Source organism: Ursus arctos, unplaced genomic scaffold, assembly GCF_023065955.2.
Source record: "Ursus arctos isolate Adak ecotype North America unplaced genomic scaffold, UrsArc2.0 scaffold_18, whole genome shotgun sequence".
NCBI lineage: Eukaryota > Metazoa > Chordata > Mammalia > Carnivora > Ursidae > Ursus > Ursus arctos.
Window position 1 is genome coordinate 34,171,134 of NW_026622852.1, and position 20,014 is coordinate 34,191,147.

Below are 20,014 nucleotides of genomic sequence, written 5' to 3' on the forward strand. Positions count from 1 at the left end.
CCCTGTCTTTTCCCCCCATCTCACCCTTCCTTGATCACAATAGCCTCTTTAAGTAAAACAAGAGTCTGTCCTCCTAGGACAAGGGACTTGGAGAAAGGTGGGTTTTGAAAGAAGTAAGAAATAGGGGTCTAAGTTATGTGCAAACAGTTGTTAAAATTCCCAAGAATTTTTGTCCTACTTATGTCACCTCTTATTTTCATCATGTTTCACAAATGCCACTTTTTTACCACTTTATCAGCTCCTCCAGGAAGAAGCAGTTTCTTCCCCTTCGTCTTCCATTCTTCCATAGATTTTTAAGTGCACTTCTATTATACTTCTTATTACGGTGTATTTTATTTATTCAATGTGGCATAGTTAAAAATAAGCAAAAAAACATAGGGCTTTTACAAACTTTTAATTCTCCAATTTACTAAGATTATAAATTTAATCTATCAGATTCTCCATTTGTCCTGACATAAAATGTGGACTTCAGTCTCTAAATAGTGGAACTATTATTCAGAAGGTTTTATGAGTATTGAATAAGAAAAATAAAAAAACAAAATGTCTTATTCAGTGCTTGACTAATACCATGCAATGAATAATATACTCTCCCCTTAGCTTTTCCCGGACATGTCTGTCTCTTCTAATAGACTGTGGGTTCCCTGAGGGCAAGATATGAGTAATATTTATTTTACGGACTCATTGCCTACAAGAGGCATGCATTCAGCATTTATAAATTCATGAATGAATGAATGTGCGATTGTCTTCTCATGCTGAAGGTAAACAAGCCTATTCGCCATTGCCTAACTAATCCTCATGACTGCTGCCTCGGCATCTTTGCTGATGCCATTATCTCCATCTAATATTGTCCTCATTTTAACCTATCTATAAAAATTTAACCTATCTATAAAAAAAAGTGCCCCTCAAAAAAGTTTCTATGAATTAAAGCCTTTTATTACTGTGCTGACTAGATTCTACCTCTTCTACCAAGTTATATTCCTATAGCAATCTATTTCAACTTTGGGGTATTTATTATGTGAAGATATATTCCCTTTGATTATGTACAGAATATATTGGTTGTTACTGAAATGTCATTAGAAGCAGAACCTGTGAGTTATTTGTCTTACTAGTCCCACAAATATTAACAGAGTGGGCTTCAATCAATACATTGATATTTTGGATTTTGCTTTTTGTATAAAGTCTATTAGTTTTTAAAATAGAATTTTCATATAATACGGGCAGTATACTGTTATGTGTGATACATACAACTAACAATAATCCTGGCTAAAATAATATTCCATCTGTCATATATATGGTTTTGTTCGTTCTAGACATCAGAAGTTTGACTGTAATAAATCATGAGTCCATGTAACCACTGTACATACATATAATCCCTTAATTAGTTTAACGAGCTTATAGCTTGATAATGACAAAAATGAAAAGATACTGATATGTACAATACTGACTCCTATATATGTCCTGAGATCTAATCTAATAGGCATTTCAAATATAGTACGTTCAAAACAGAAATCTTGATTTTTCCTATCCCCAAACTATTTCTCCTTATCTTCCACATCTCAGGAACTGGCAATGCCATACACCCACATCCAATCCACCACCAAATCCTACCAACCCTATCTTCAAAATTTACCCTGAATCTGACCACATCTATTGCTACCACTCTAGTTCAAACTACCATCATCTCACCTAAGCTACTACAATGGCTTTCTGAATCACATCCCTGTTCTACTTTTGTTTTCCTACAATCTATTCTCTGCACAGCAGCCAGAGTGTTGTTTCTAGAAAAGTATATACCGAAGTTCTAGAACAGGTAAAAATTAATCAGTGGTATTTTTTAAATCAGAGCAGTGGCTGCCTATGTGGGAGAGGGATTAAACTGAGTATCTACTGGTTTGGGGCATGAGGGAAATTTTCTAAAGTTACATTTATGTTCTATGTCTTGATAGGAATTTGAGTGACAGGCATGCATATGTCAAAACTATGAATATCACATTAAGATTCATGATTTTAATGTACATAAATTTTAAATTAAAAGAGAACTGTAAACACAGATAGGTTTAAACTCTACCTAATGATACACGTGCTGAAGTATTTAGGAAAAAGGGTAATGATGTCTACAGTTTATTCTGAAATGCATCCAAAAATGACATTGATTTAATGGGGGAATAGAAAGATGAACAGACACTTAGATATAAATTTAATAAAATGTTGGTGATAAAATCTACTTAATAAATGTATGATGTTCAAAGTAAAATTGTTTCAGTTTTGCTTTATGTTTGAAATTTTTCATAATTCAATGGTGGGAAAAAATTATACAAATCCTGTTAGAATACAGCTCTTGAATACATGTATCAATGAATGAGGCAAGGGTAGAAACTGGATAAAAAACAGTACCATTATAAATTCTCTTAAAATTAACTTAGGAAAAAGTTCCACTATTTTAAAAAGGCAAAACTTTTTAATAAGTTATTTACAACTATTACAAGAGAGAAATTAAAAATAAATTTTAATGGTCCCTATGAAATTTAATTTCCTATACTGAACTCTTGTCAGGGTTTCAGTTGCTATTCCTTGGGGATGGATACAAGGAGAGGAAAAAGAAGAGGAAGAAAAGAAATATATCAGAAGAATTACCAGAATCAGGCCCTAAGGCAATAAGGAAAAAGGAAACAGCAAACATTTCTGGTATGATGTGTTATTGTCACATTCCTTCATGTGTTTTGGCTATTTCTGAGAGAACTACTAGTTCCTCAAGAAAGTCAGATTGCACAGAACTTAGCAAAAGAAATTTAGTTCTTTCTACCATTTATTCTGCAATTACACCTTTTCAATATGATTAGGGCCATAAAGTTTTAAATGCCATTCCTGTATATTCACATAATAATCACCTATATATCTTGTAACATTACTATTCTTAAAATGACCAAGGTACATAATCACTCACATTTTCCAGGACATTTTTTTTTAAATGGAACTTTACTAAAAATTAAGTTGAAGTTCATTCAAACAATGACGAGCTATTTCTCTTCTATGCTGCTCATATTCATACCAGATGTGAGACAAACATTGATTATAAATGTGAGGCACTGTATGTTAAAGACAACATACATTAATAGTGGTTGCATTATAATAATGATTCTGGTGATTACTGAATATGTTAATGTGCATGCGGTAATGTATAAGATTATTTAAAAATGGAAAATGAGACATTACTTGATGTAATACACACTACTGGTATTAGTGACAAAAGGACTATTGAAAATAAATGTTACACTTCTCAACAAAAGGTTTAAATTTCATAGCATTTTGAAAGACAGTGTAAGTGCACAAGTCAGTGACTGAACAAATGAAAGAAACTACTGAAACAAACCAGTCAAAGCAATTATAAGAACTATTTATCATACTGATCTTGATTCAGAACGAAATTGTGTTTTCATAAAGAAATAAATGCCTGTAAATTTAGATATCTCTGTGTTTAATGTCCTTAATTTTTCATACAGTAGATTAAAATTCAGGAACATAAGCCAAAAAAATTTGACATCTTAGAAAATAAATTTAAGGCAAATACTAATGTCATACCTACTGAAACATAATGCGGTTTTGCACACGACGTATACATCTGCACATTCTAATGATCTAACCATTATAGTAAGACAAGTAGTTTTAAAATGTAAAATTTCCTAGGCTAGTATAAACCTAAGAAATACAGAGCACGAGTACTCCCTTAAAATCTATTTTGCCTTGTCCTTTATATAATTATTTTGGTATTTGTCTCTTTTTCACTGGGTTTTTAATTTTCTAAGATGTCAAATTAGGAAATCCAAAATGTACGTTTTTTACAGTACAAAAAGGAAACCGATAATCCCAGAATAAGGTTCTCTGTATAGATGATGCAAAAGATATCTTCTTCTCTGTTCTTTTGTGTGTATAATACAGTTTAGATTTTTATAGTATGACTCACCAGGTGCACTTAAATTTCAAAATCTAACTTATGAAAAGTCATTTTGAATTAGTATTTTTAAAATGTGTGATATTTACAAGGAAAACACTTTTTAAAATTAATATACAATAAATATATAAGCATGTTTATAATTAAGCATAAAATGAGTAAAATGAGTGTCAGAAAGGAACTACGGAAATTTGTCTAAGAATGTCATGATGCTTTCCACATAGAATATTTATTGAAGTTTTTCAAGATGAAACAACTCTATTTTTAATGATGATCTTACTATATCTTAATGTCATGAGACATTTATTTTTCTCAAATGCTTCAAAATTAAGAGTAGACTAAAACTGACATCAGTGAGAATAGAGGCCCAAAGTCAATGAAATATATCTTCAAATTGTTCAAGCAAAATAACTGAAAACCCAGAATTCTGTATTAAATTAAACTACCTTTTGAGAATAAAGACAGTTTTGAAAAAATGAAGAGATTTTTCCACAGAAAAGAAAGGAATTGTCCCTAGATAAAAGGAATGGAATTAAAAAAAACAATAGGAAATAAAGAAAGTGGCAAATCCACTTTGTGAGTGAATCCAAACTGTCACTGTAAAAGAGAGTGAAAGCGAAAGAGAGCAAGAGATAGCAATTGCAATTGGGGGACTTAAAAACAAGGTAAAAATGAAACAAATAATACGGAAGATAATAGGAGGGGTTAGAAATAAAAGATCAACATTTTAAGGCCCTTGGTATTATCAGGAGGATTGTAGAGATATTAAGTAGAGATTATGTTAAGTTAAACAAACACCTTAAAAATTATAGTAATCATACAAATGTGTCTGTGTCACTCCACCCTCAAACAGTAGAGAATGTTTTTAAATACAATATGTTTATAAAACTTATGATGCATTAGAAAAAGAAGCAGTCTCAACAAATACCAGGCAATTAATATCATTCAAACAACAACCCATGGCCATAATGCAACATTAGAAATCAGTATCGAAAAAAGAAAAACTAGCTGGAGGTATCAAAATTCCAGACTTGAAGTTCTACTACAAAGCTGTAGTAATCAAAATAGTATGGTACTGGCACAAAAACAGACATACAGATCAATGGGACAGAACAGAAGAGCCAGAAATAAACCCACAATTATATGGTCAATTAATTTTCAACAAAGGAGGAAAGAATATACAGTAGGAAGACAATCTCTTCAACAAATGATGTTGGGAAAACTGGACAGGTACATGTAAAAGAATGAAACTGATCCACTTTCTTACACCATACACAAAAATAAACTCAAAATGGATTAAAAACCTAAATGTGAGACTTGAAACCATAAAAATTCTAGAAGAGAGCACAGGCAAGCATTTCTCTGACGTTGGCTATAACAACATTTTTCTAGATAGGTCTCCTGAGGTAAAGGAAATAAAAGCAAAAATAAACTATTGGAACTACATCAAAATAAAAATCACAGGCACAGCAAGGTAAACAATCAGCAAAACTAAATGACAACCTACCAAATGGGAGAAGATATTTGCAAATGACGTATCCAATAAAGGGTTAGTATCCAAATATATAAAGAACCTACACAACACCCAAAAAAATCCAAATAATCCAATTTAAAAATGAGCAGAAGAAATGAACAAACATTTCTCCAAAGAAGACATACAGATGGCCAACAGACACATGAAAAGGTGCTCATCATCAGGGCATGCAAATCAAAACCATAATGAGGTACTACCTCACACTAGTTAGAATGGCTAAAATAAAAAACACAAGAAACAAGCATTGGCAAGAATGTGGAGGAAAAGGAATCACTGTCCACTCTTGGTGGGAATGCAAACTGGTGCGGCCAATGTAGAAAATACTATGGAGGTTCCTCAGAAAGTTAAAAATAGAACTACCCTACAATCTCTTATTCGCACTACTGGGTATTTACCCCCCAAAAATACAAAAACATGAATTCAAAGGGATACATGCACCGTGTTTATGGCAGCATCATTTACAATAGCCAAACAATGGAAGCAGCCCAAGTGTCTACTGATAGATGAATGGATAAAGAAGATGTGGTATGTGTGTATACACACACACAAACAAACACAAACACACACACACACACACACACACACACACATACCAGAATATTATTCATCCATAAAAAAGAATGAAATCTTGCCATTTGCAATGACATGGATGGAATATATAAGAGTATAATACTAAGTGAAATAAGTCAGTCAATGAAAGACAAATACCATATGATTTCACTCATATGTAAATTTAAGAAGAAAAAAAAAACAAGCAAAGGGGAAAAAAAGAGACAGACAAATCAAGAACCAGATTCAAATACAGAGCACAAACTGATGGTTACCAGAGGAGAGGAGAGGAGAGGAGAGGAGAGGGGAGAGGAGAGAGGAGAGGGGAGGGGAGGAGAGGAGAGAGGAGACGGGAGAGGGGAGAGAGGAGACGGGAGGGGAGGGGATGGGTGAAATAGTTGATGGGGATTAAGGAGTGCACTTGTGATGAGCACCAGCTGATGTACGGAATTGTCGAATCACTATGTTGTACACATGAAACTCTCTGTATGTTTACTAAGCATAAATGAGAGAAGAGGAGATGAAATAAAAATTAAATAAAATAAAATAATAAAAAAATAAAATATTGAAAAGAGAAAGTCCAAAAATGTCTTTTAAATGTGGAAACATTGAAACTTTTAATAACTGATAGGTCAAACTTTTAATACTTTTAATAACTGATAGGTCAAAAAGAATCATGACAGAAACTTCAACATATTTATAACTTATGATAATAATATGATTATCAAAATTGGTGGAATGAATGGATTTACCATCTTGAATACATGTACTGGAAAATAAGAAAGATTGAAAATTAATACACTAAGAATCCAATTCAAAGAGTTATATAAAGGGAAAATGGAACAATCTAAAGATAGGTGAAGACTGAATCAGTAGTTTAAAATTTTACCAGGCCCAAACAATTTCCCTGCTTAGTTCTAATACATTTTTCAAGAACAGGTAACCCCTACCATAAAGAAATTGTTTCATAAAATATAAAAAGGTGGTTGGAAGGTCTTCTCTTTTTATAAGCTTGATAAAACACTGAAACAAAAACCGAACAAGGACAGTATAAGAAAGAAAAAAATTATGAGCCAATCTTACTTATAAACATAAACAGAAAAATTACAAATAAAATAGTAGCAAACAGAATCTAACAATGTACAAAATAATGATGCTGAACATCCAAGTAGGGTTTATCTCAGGAATGCAAGAATGTCTTAACATTAGAAAATATTTTAATGTAATTCATCACAATAGCAATTAAAGGATAAAAACAAACGATTATTTTAGTAAATGTAGGAAAAGCTTTTCATCAAATTCAAAAGGCATTCATACATTTTTTAGAAAACTTGGCAAACTAAAACAGAAGAAAACTTCTTTAACTTGATAAAGGGTATTTCTCAAAAACTTATAACTAGCAAATTCCCTTTTCCCTTTGAAGTTCCAAATTCAACATCATACAAAAATCCTATGCAGCACAAGACAGAGAGAGGGAAAGAGAAGAGGAATTGGGTAAGGGAGAAGGAGGGAGGAAGGGGGGGAAGAAAGGAGAGGAGAGAGAAAGGAAAGAAGGAGAGAAAAATAAGAAGGAAGGAAAGAAGAAAGGAAAATAGGAAAGAAAGAAATAAGAAAGGGAAAGAGGAAGAGGAATGCGGGAGGAAAAATTTTCCTCAACCCTTCAAAGATTCTTCCAGCTGGTCTGAGAATTAAACTGACATGAAACAGGTTAATAAAAGAAAATAAAATTTAATTTCATACATACAGGAACTCCACATATATGAGAGGTTCAAAGGCGGAAAAATAAAATTACGTATATATGCCATTCTGAGCCAAGGAATGGGATAGGGGCCTAGGACTTCAAAGGGGAAGTGGGCAATAAAAAGGGCAGATGTTTGGTAATTAGATGTTTGCCCTGCCACACAGATAAGTCACTCAGATAAAATTCATCTCTGATAATAATTCTTGTTCTGGGAAAGACTCATAATTTAGATTCTTCTACATAGTTAAGAGAGGGGCAAAAATTTCTCTTGAGCCCTCAGGATCTCAAATGCCTTCAATTAAAAATTGTCCACATGACAAAGTGGCACATTTTGGGGAGACTTGTTCTGAACCCCTTCAGGAGGAAGAAAAGGAGAAGAGGTTAGATTAGAAAAGGAGAAACGAAATTGTCATTATTGTCCAAAAATAAGGTTGTTTACATAGGAAGTGAGGGAAAAAATTATTTTAAAAAAACCTTAAAATTTAAACTAAGGCTATAGCAAGGCTGCTAAATACATGATCAACATATAAAATTCAAAAGCATTTTTTAGAGCAGTTACAACTGTTTAGAAAATGCACTTTAAAAAGCATCTCACAGTAACCAACAAAAGTATAAAGTGTCCATGAATAAATCTATAAAAGCTGTATAAGGCATTTGTAAAGAAAAGTATAAATCTTCACTAAAGCACCTAGAACACTTCCCACAAACTGGGGAGCTATATTTTGTTCATGTTATGAAATTCAAAAATAAATATATTAATTCATCCCAAATTTTTCCATAAATTTAGTGTAAATTTCTCCAAAATGAAATGGGAATTTTTTAAAAATTTCTGGTTTACCCCCAAATTCAAATTGAACAGTGAAAGCTAAGAGTAGCCAAAATGATGTTAAAATAAGAATGACATATTTACTTACCAAATGTCAAATGGATGATAAAGCTACAGTAATTCAGATAGCATAGTACTGGTTCAGAAAAAGATAAATATATCAATGAAGTAGGGTAGAGAATTCAGAAATAGCCCAGGCATGTGTGAAAGTTTATATACTAAATAAATGATACTTGATATAAGTTGGTATTACAAATCGGTAGGGAACAAAGGAAGCATTTAATAAATTATACTTTGGTAATGGACTACTAATATTGAAAAAATAATTAAACCTTCACCTCACAGTGTTACCAAAATAATTTGAGACTGATCAAATATCAAAAGTAAAACTGTACATCGAGAGGAAAATATAAGATACAGGATATCTTTAGGATGTCTTTATGTACTGTGATAGGACAAGTAGATCCTAAATGATCAAAAAAAAAGAGGCAGAAAACAAAGGACTAATAATTCAAGATTATAATCTATATGGCAAAAATGCATCATTAAAAGGTTTAAATAAAAGCACTAATGGAAGACTGTATCAGTAACAAATGCACCAAAAAAGGATTAGCATCCAGAGTATTAAAAAAAAAAAAGCTATCACATTAATAAGAAAAAAATGAGCAATGTAACAGATAATTGGGCAAAGGGTATAAACAAGGACCTCAAAGAAAAGGAAAGCAGTATAACCTATAAAATTACGAAAAAGATGCTCAATTCAGAGATGGCTGGGTGGCTCAGTCTGTTAAGTGGTTGACTCTTGATTTCGGCTCAGGTCATGATCTCAGGGTTGTGAGATTGAGCCCCACGTGGGCTCTGAGCTCAGCACAGAGTCCAGTTGAGATTCTCTCTCCCTCTACCTCTACTTCTCCCTGACTCACACTCACTCACTCTGTCTCTAAAATAAATAAAATCTTTAAAAAAAAAAGAAGAAGAAGAAAAGAAAAGATGCTCAATTCACATGAAATCAGAAAAATATAAATTAAATCAATGAGACATTTCTCTGCCAAAAGATAAGCGAACATTAAACTTCTACAAAAATTATCAAGAATACAAAGAGGAAATCCCAATCACTGACATGGGAGTATAAATCCATACTATAAGAAGTGTGAAGTTGACTCATTAATTCCACTTACAGGTATATTCCCAAGGAGATATTTACAGTTACTCACTGAAGCATAACTTATAAAATAAACATACTGAAACATCTAAATATCAACATGGGAAAGAATAACTACATTATGGTATCGATATTTCTAACGCAGGATTATAGGAGAGCAAGTAAAATGAACCAGCTCTAAACTAATCATTTTGTTGACCTTCAGCAGCTTCTTTGAGCTTCTTTTTGCTGCTTTTGTTTTACTCTGTACAATGGAAATATCAATGTCACAAAATAAAATGAAAGAGAGTAATAAAGAATTCAGTAGAAAGCATAACATACATGACAGCTCCTATGTGATATCAGACTCATCAGAACCTGATGTTCTTATCTGGGAAACAGGTATCACTCACATTCTCTGAAAGAGAGGTAGGAATGGGATATATGACTAGAAAATTTTAAGTAAATATTTACTAAAACCTCTTAAAAAATGAGAAAAGCAGCTAAATAGGAATGAGGATTAAACAATCAAATGAGGCCCTAGTTCCCATTAGGGGCTCATAAAGAAGACTCTAGTAACATGAATCTACCATGTCTCACTCCAAAACAGTTATAGGCTCAAGACCATTATTTAATTTAAAAAAAAAAAAAACTATGAATAAAACTTATACTGAGGCAGCATGTAAAGTTCTAACTTTTCACTATTTTCAGTTTTTATTTTGTGCTGAGGGGGAGTTTCAGATGACTCCAAGGGAGTAGGAAAACTGGGAACTGAATTTTTTTTTTTAATATTCAGTGTCTTTATATAAAAAGAAAATCATCTTGAATAATAAGCCTGTTTCTAGGAGTACTATTAAGCTACCTTGAGAAGTCAACTTAGGATGTTTTTCAGAGGGAATTTCAATCTGAATAGAGCTGATTTCCCATAAACTACGTGTCTGCCAACCTTCTTAAGAGATAGAGGGACATTTGAACTTAGATCATGAACTGACTTTGGGAAAATCCTAAACCATATCCTGAAGGACTTAACAAGGGACAGAAGAGAAAACATGCCCCCAGTGTTTGGACACAGCCTGCAAGACCCTTGCATTAATGCTCTGGCCCTTAACACAATATTGAGGATAAATGAAACATAAAAAAATTATAAAGATTCTACAAAAACAATCAATGATAGTCAAGCAAAGCCAAAACAGATCAAAAAGTAAATTAATATTCAGCTAGTAAGAAACTATGACAACTTGTGGAGGTGAAGAGAAATACATCGGAGAGCACTAGATAATGGGTGTTCACTTGGAAGAGGAACTTCATGAAAAAAAGACGTGTCACAAACTAAGTGCCACAAATGCCTAAAGCTAAAAGGGGGTTCAACTTACACCAAGGAAAGAAACCAGCCATATTCAGTAATAAAAATCTAAAACATACAGCAAAAGATCCATAAATACTTCCTTCATAACATTTCTCCCCAACTACATTTGGCACAAGGATTATTCAAAGCAATAGACTTGCAAAGCCTATTTTAGAAAATAATTGCATTTATTAATAAGAGGTTTTAAAATATCATTGGTACTAGAATTCACTTTCAAATGCAAAACACTAAGTCCATTAATATATTTAAAAAGGAATATATAATGGGTATATAGTAAACTCACATTTTTATGTTTCAGTAATAAAAACAATTCACTTTATCAATAGAAACATTAAATAAATTCATACTATATTTAATATTGAGCTGCTTGCAAATCTTTCCTCCTTCTTATTCTAAGAAGACTAGCAGCAAAGAGGCTGATACAGAAATATCAAGACATGTTCATAAACTTAAGAAGAGGCATCCAGTCTTTCTTCTTCCCCACAGCATCTAATCCAATGCTCAACACACAAGAGGTGCTTAATAATATTCACTGATATGAGTAGAATACTTCTTAAGGAACATTTTGAAAATTTAATTGACACATTATTACCACTTATTTATATTAATAATAAAGCAATTAACAAAAGTTATGATGGTAATTCATCTGCACTAAAGTTTTTCTCTCCAATACATAATCCCATATGGAAAAAAAGAAGAATTGTAAATTAACTCCACTCTATATTTTGTTACGGAACTCAAAAATTACAACAAAAATTGCACAATTTGAGCTTTTAATGAAGTAAAAAGTAGTCTATACCACCATCTAGTGGCCTCAGAATATAATAGTACAAAGAAAAGTACTTACCAGGAATGTCACCAAATACAAGCATCTGGAGTTTACATGTAGAGCTCCTGCCTTCCTCCCTACTCAGTTGGGACAGCATTGGTTCCACCTCTGTTGCTTCCTTCTGCAGATCTGCATGAGCTGGACCTTTGGACAAAACCATGCAGGAATACGATCAAGTGGACTGTTGCCTTTGCCACCTCATATAATTTCTTCCACCCTTAAACTGATACCTATTTATTACGTGAGATGCAAAACTGCATCTTAATACCCATTAAACCAAATGAGCAATAATTAAAAACTGGTCAGAAAGGGGCTCCTGGGTGGCACAGCGGTTAAGCGTCTGCCTTCGGCTCAGGGCGTGATCCCGGCAATCTGGGATCGAGCCCCACATCAGGCTCTTCTGCTATGAGCCTGCTTCTTCCTCTCCCACTCCCCCTGCTTGTGTTCCCTCTCTCGCTGGCTGTCTCTATCTCTGTCGAATAAATAAATAAAAAATCTTAAAAAAAAAAAAAAACTGGTCAGAAAAACCTCATACACTGTGGTTAAGGGTATAAATTTATAAGACAGTTTGGCACTGTTTGGTAAAGCTAAATATGTGCATATCTTATGATCCAGCAATTTTATTCCTAGATTATATAAACTAGAGCAATGGTTCATAACCTCCAGTACACAGATCCCCAAAGGGTCTAGGTATAGAATTCAGAGGGCCTGATAACTTGGATGAAAAAAAAGTTACATCTTTAATGTCACCAACTTCTAACTGAAAATAAGCATTTCCTTTGAATATGAATGTAAGCAACAAATCACGGTATTTTTTGTACAAGTCACGTTAGCAAGATAGACTTTGTAACCAATAAAAATCAGATATTGTCAAATTCCATTAACAGATCAAAATTTCTTATATGCTTATCACTAATTCAAAATTATATTTCATATCTACTGATAGATCTTACTATTTAGTACCCTAATAAAGAACTATGTCTACTTCTTTTTGAAGATTTGCTTTTTGTTTTCCAGTTTTTTTGAGATATAATTGACATATAACACTGTGTAAGTTTGTTTTCTTTGTATCTTTTTTTTGTAATTTATACTTTATTTTCTTTGTAACCCTATTCATTTGTTATACATTTAAAAACATTTGGAGGGTGCTCCTGGGTGGTTCAGTCAATTAAGTGTTTGCCTTTGGCTCAGGTCATGGTCCTGGGGTCCTGGGATCAAGCCCAGCATCTGAGCGACCTGCTCTGTAGGGGGCCTGCTTCTCCATCTCCCTCTGCCTGCCGCTCTTCCTGCTTGTTCTCTCTCTCTCTCTCTCCTTCTCTCTCTCTCTGTGTCAAATAAACAAATAAAATCTTTAAAAAATAAAAAAATTAATAAAAACATCTGGAGACTATAGACACAAGATTTCCAAAGGGTTTTAAGACACAAAAAAGGTTTAGAATGCCTGCCCTGAAAAAATACTTCCATTGGAACCAGGAAACATCTACAAAGAAAAAACAGCTTTGTTCATATAGTCAGATGGACACATAAATTAAGGAATGGAAGAGCACAGAAATTAATTACTACAACTATATTAACATGGGTGATTTTCAAAAGCCTAAAGTTAAAGCTAAGAATTATGTAACAAAATTTTTTAAAAATCTGATTCCATTTAAAGAAATGTTTAAAATAGACAAAGCAAAACAATATCTTCTATAGTATTATTTACAAATGTAAATTTTAAAGACATCAATATAATGATTAACACACAATTTGAGATCATGGTTAATTCAAGGAGATCTGGGAGGGTGTTATAGAGAAAATGGTACCAGGAAAGAACATGTATTGAGCTTCTAAGTTGCTGGAAATATTTTATTCCCTAAGCTTGGTGGTAGGGGCACAGATGCTCATTTTATTATTTTCTTTAAAATGTAGATACATTAAAGATATATTAAATATACTTTTGTACTGGGGTGCCTGGGTGGCTCAGTAGGTTCAGTGGCCAACTTGTGATTTCAGCTCAGGTCATGATCTCAGGGTTGTGAGATCAAGCCCCCTATCAGGCTCTGTGCTTAGTGGGGTGTCTGCTTGAGATTCTCTCTCCCTCTCTCTCTGCCCTTCCCCCAGATCACACACTCTCTCTCAAATGAATAAATACCTCTTTAAAAAAATAAAAATTTAAAAAATGGTAATCTCAACAAATTAAAAAAAATCAAAGTCACACCTTTAATTTTATCTGACCACAATGCTATAGAAGTTCAATAACATACTACTAAACAATGAATGGGTTAACCAAGAAATCAAAGAAGAAATAAAAAATTACATAGAAACAAATGAAAATGAAATCACAACAGTCCAAAACCTTTGGGATGCAGCAAAAGTCGTGCTAAGATAGAAGTTATAGCAATACAGGCCTGACTCAAGAAACAAGAAAAATCAAATAAACAACCTAACCTGACACCTAACGAAGCTAGGAAAAGAAAAACAAACCAGAAACCCAGCAAAAGGAAGCAAATAATAAAGATTAGAGCAGAAATAAATGATATAGAAGCAAAAAAAAACCCAAAAACAAAAACCAAAAAACTATAGAACAGACTGAAGAAATCAAGAGCTGGTTCTTAAAAAGGTCAAAATTTACAAATCTCTAGCCAGACTCATAAAAAGAGAGAGAGAGAGAAAGAGAGAGAAAAAGGACCCAAATACATAAAATCACTAATGAAAGAGGAGAAATGACAACACCACAGAAATATGAACAATCCTAAGAGAATAGTATGAAAATCTATATGCCAACAAATTGGACAATGAAGATAAAATGAACAAATTCCTAGAAATATATAACCTACCAAAAATAAAGTAGAAAGAAACAGAAAATTTGAACAGACCAATTACCAGCAATGAAATTGAATCAGCAATCAAAAAACTCCCAAAAAACAAAAGTCCAGGACCAGACAGCTTCACAGGCGAATTCTACCAAATATTCAAAGAAGAGTTAATGCCTCTTCTTCTCAAACTACTCCAAAATATAGAAGAGGAAGGAAAACTTATGAATTCAATCTATGAGGCTAGTATCACCCTGACCAAATCTAGATAAAGACACCACAAAAAAAAAGGGTACTACAGGACAAAATTTGTCATGAATATAGGTGATAAAATCCTCAACAAATTATGAGCAAACTGAATCCAACAATACATTAAAACAATCATAAACCATCATCAAGTAGGATTTATCCCCAGGATGCAAAGGTGGTTCAATATTTGCAAAACAATCAATGTGATATGTCACATTAATAATAGAAAGAATAAAAATCACATGATCATTTCAACAGACACAAAAAAGCATTTGACAAATACAACAACCATTCATGATAAAAACCCTCAACAAATTAAGTTTAGAGGGAATATATCTCAACATAATAAAGGGCACTTACGAAAAACCCACAGCTAACATCATCCTTAATGAGGAAAAACTGAGAACTTTTCCTCTATGGTCAGGAACAAGATAAGAATGTCCACTCTCACCACTTGATTCAACATAAAACTAGAAGTCCTAGCCACAGCAATTGGACAACTAAAACAAATAAAAGTCATCCAAATTGGTAAGGAAGAATAAAACTCTCATAATTTCCAGATGACATGATACTATATATAGAAAACCCTAAAGACTCCGCCGAAACAAACAAAAACCTACTAGAACTGATAAATGAATACAGTAAAGTGGCAGGACACAAAACCAATGTACAGAAATCTGTTGCACTCCTATACATTAATAATGAAGCAGCAGAAAGTGGAATTAAGAAAATATTCCCATTTATATTTGTACCAAGAATAATAAAATATCTAGGAATAAACATAATTAAAGAGGTGAAAGACTTGTACTCTGAAAACTATAAAACACTGATGAAAGAAATTCAAGACAATAAAAAGAAATGGAAAGACATTCCATGCTCAAGGGTTGGAAGAACAAATATTGTTAAAATGTATATGTTACCCAAAACAATCTACAGATTTAAGGCAATCCCTATCAAAATACCAACAGCATTTTTTATAGAACTAGAACAAACAATCCTAAAATTTGTATGGAATTACAAAGGACCTGGATAGCCAAAGAAATCTTGAAAACCAAAAATAAAACTGGAGTTATCACAATTGAATATTTCAAGTTATATTACAAAACAGCAGTAATTAAAACAGAATGATATTGGCATAAAAATAGACACATAGATCAATGAAATAGAATACAAAATACAGAAATAAACCCACAATTATATGGTCAATTAATCTTCGACAAAGGAGGAAAGAATATACAATGGGAGAAAGAGTCTCTTCAACAAATGGTGTTGGGAAAATTGGACAGACACGTGAGAAGAATGAAGCTGAACCACTTTCTTTCACTATACGCAAAAATAAACTCAACGGATTAAAGATCTAAATATGAGAACCGAAACCATAAAAATCCTTGAAGAGAGCACAGGCAGTAATTCTCTGACATTGGCCATAGCAACATTTCTCTATATAGGTCCCGTAAGGCAAGGGACATAGAACCAAAAATAAACTGTTGGGACTATATCAAAACAAAAAGCTCTCAGTGAAAGAAACTATCAACAAAACCAAAAGACAACCTACTGAATGGGAGAAGATATTTGGAAATGGCATATCCAATAAAGGGTTAGTATCCAAAATATATAAAGAACTTATACAACTCAACACCCAGAAGATAAATTCTCCAATTAAAAAATGGGCAGAAGACTTGAACAGACATTTCTCCAAAGAAGACATCCAGATAGCCAACAGACACATGAAAAGATGATCAACATCACTCATCAGGAGGAAAATGCAAATCTAAACCCCAATGATATATCACCCCACACCTGTTAGAATGACTAAAATAAAAAACAGAAGGAACAACAAGTGTTGGCAAGAGTGTGGGGAAAAAGGAACCCTTTGCACTGCTGGTAGGATTGCAAACTGGTGCAGCCAACATAGAAAACAGTATGGAGGTTCCTCAAAAAATTAAAAATAGGACTATCCTACAATCCAGTAATCACACTACTGGGTATTTACCCCCCCAAAATACAAAAACACTAATTCAAGGGGATATATACACCATATGTTTATGGCACCATTATTTACAATAGCCAAATTGTGGAAGCAGTGAAGTGTCCATTGATAGATGAATGGATAAAGATGTGGTATATATACATAATGGAATATAATTTAGCCATAGAAAGAATGAAACCTTGCTATTTGCAATGACATGGATGGAGCTAGAGAGGATAATGCTAAGTGAAATAAGTTAGTCAGAGAAAGACAAATACCATATGATCTCACTCATATGAGGAATTTAAGCAAAACAAATAAGCAAAGGAAAAGAGAGAAAGAGACAAAACAAGAAACAGACTCTTAACTATAAAGAAAAAACTGATGCTTACCAGAAGAGAGGTGGATGGGGGGATGAGTGAAATAAGTGGTGGGGATTAAAGAGTACACTTATCATGAGGCAATAACATAAAATAAATATATATAAAAAAAATAAAAAATAAATAAAGATGAATGGTAGACTGGATTTGTTTTACAATCTGCCTTTAAACCCTGGCTGAGCCACTTAGCAGCAGTGAATCTCGGGAAATTATTTAATCTGAGTCTTACCTTTCTCACTTATAAAGGTAGATAACGTTTAACTTACAGCACTTTGAGGATAATTAAAGCCTGTGAGAAACTGAATAGGAGATTATCTTAGGCACGTGATACCACTTAACAATGTTCATCTATCTCTAAGTTATAGCTGTGAATTTTACTCCTGTGTTGTAAGCATTTCCTTTTAGATCTTCTTGGGGGTTCTATCTTTTTGCTGACTAGAAGCAATTAATGATGAGGTTCTAGTGAATGGCAAAACCACAAATTGAAGGAAATCTGTGTCCTTAATTCAACATGTATAGAAGAACTGCCCATATACTAGGAAAACTCACTTTGGATTCTTACAAAAAATAAGTTTGAGTCATAATACACTTTTGGTATTAATTTGTAAAAGCAAATTTGCCTATGCTAATTAATATATTCCTGAAAGATACTACCAATATTGAGATCTCTGGCCGCCTTCTCTCCTCAACTTCAGGAACCTGGCAATAAAGATTATATCGCACAGATGGGACGCTGAAATTTCTTTTCAGGGGAAATCTTACTAGACAAGAGAAATAACTCACAGACAATAACAGTTGAGGTGAGGGAAGTCCACTGAAGGTCCAGGCAGGTCACATTACAGTAAAGCCCATTACTTAACAAGACCTACCCATACTCATATAGCTTTCAAAATTTTTTTGTCTCACTCCAAATATAAGCTGATAGACAAAGGTCATGAAACAGAAAATTTTTCATAACTTAAGAGTATCCAAATTGGAGAGGGTCTACTGAAATAATAAATTAAAAAAACAAAAACAAAAAAACCATCTACTGCAAGGCACATTACTGTGAAATTTCAGAAAATCAGGAAGAACGAGAAAAACATAAAAACTTCCAGAGAGAATCAAGTCACATACCAAAAAATCAGAAATCAGAGTAGCATAAATTTTTCACTAGAAGCTATAATGCAATGATGCATTACTTTAAAAATATGAGGAAAAAATTATTGCCAATGTAGAATTTCATACCCAACCAAACTATAAATTAAGAGGGTTGATAAAATAAAAACAGTTTTAGAGATGAAGTTCTCAAAAGTTTAACTCCCATGTACCCTCTCCTAAAATCAGGAGGGGAAAAAAAAAGACAATATCCTGAAAACAGGAGATCCAAAACGAGGCAAATGATATTTCCCAGGATGTAAGTGAAAGGGGATCCCAGAAGTACTACCATGCCACCTTAGAGAACAACTAGTCCACAGCGGAGCAAGAGAACAAAGAATTTCCAAAAGATAACTCCATTAGATGAAACTGACAAGCTGATTAATAGCTTTAATCACATTGAAGGAAAAAAATGTATACTTTAGGCAAAGACTTTGGTGATTAGTAAGTGATAGGTATAAAGAAAATAATAGAAACAAATGAGAGAAAAATAAAAGTCACCCTCCTATTGATGACAGTTATAGGTTTAAGCCATATAACAGTAGCTTAAACTAGAAGATGATTTCTCTTGTAAAATAAGTCCAGAGATAGGCAGTCCACAGATCCTAGCATGGTGTTCCCTGGTGACAGAACCTAGGCTTCTCCTCTCTTGTTCTACCATCTCCAGCTTGTGGCTTCTACCACACAATCCAAGAGCTTTTCCCATTATATCCACATTTCAGCATGCAGAAATAAGAAAGGGCCAAAAAGGAGAACCACCCCTCCTACACTGCTTAAGATCACTTACAGTAAAGTCATAAATGCACTAAATAAAGGCACTGGCCAGGACTCAGTCACATGCCTGCACCAAGCTGCACAGTTTCTACTGCAAATTTTTTAAAAAGGGGGACAGAAGGAGAATGGATAATGATAAACAGCTAACAGTCTCTGCTACCTCCCTCCAACACTTTCTGTTCTTCAGAACTTACTTTGTTCTTCCTCATAGTATTGATTAATCTCTGACATATTTTCTCTTCATTTCTTTGTTTCCCCTAACCTTCAAGTTCTAAGAGGACAAGAACTCTCGCTTTTGTTCAACTCTGTACCCCAGTTACTGCAAATGTGCTTGAAACATAAAAGAAATTTAACAAATATGGGTCGAACAAGTGAAAGAGTTGTTAATTCCAGAGGGGATAAAGGCTAAGAAAATAAATTTAAACATTAAAGATCCAGTCTGGGTACAGATGATGCTTTGTTTTGTCTACATGAGTTAGAAATTGATGCCCATCATCCAGAAAAACTGACTCATTCCCTCTGGAATTACAATTTTTAAAAATCTACTTTCTGCTGAATAGATCATTGAAAACTCTTTGCACAAAGTACAACTAATTCCTTAGTCCTAATAATGTAATATGACATTGTTTGCAATAATGTAATTATTAACAAGAATGTTAACATAATGTAGATAATGTAAATTAATGAAATCAAATAACTATTTTTAATGTAAGCATTAGACGCTGGAAGGAAAATTATTTTGATGGACTGGTACATAGAGACTTAAATCCTCTTG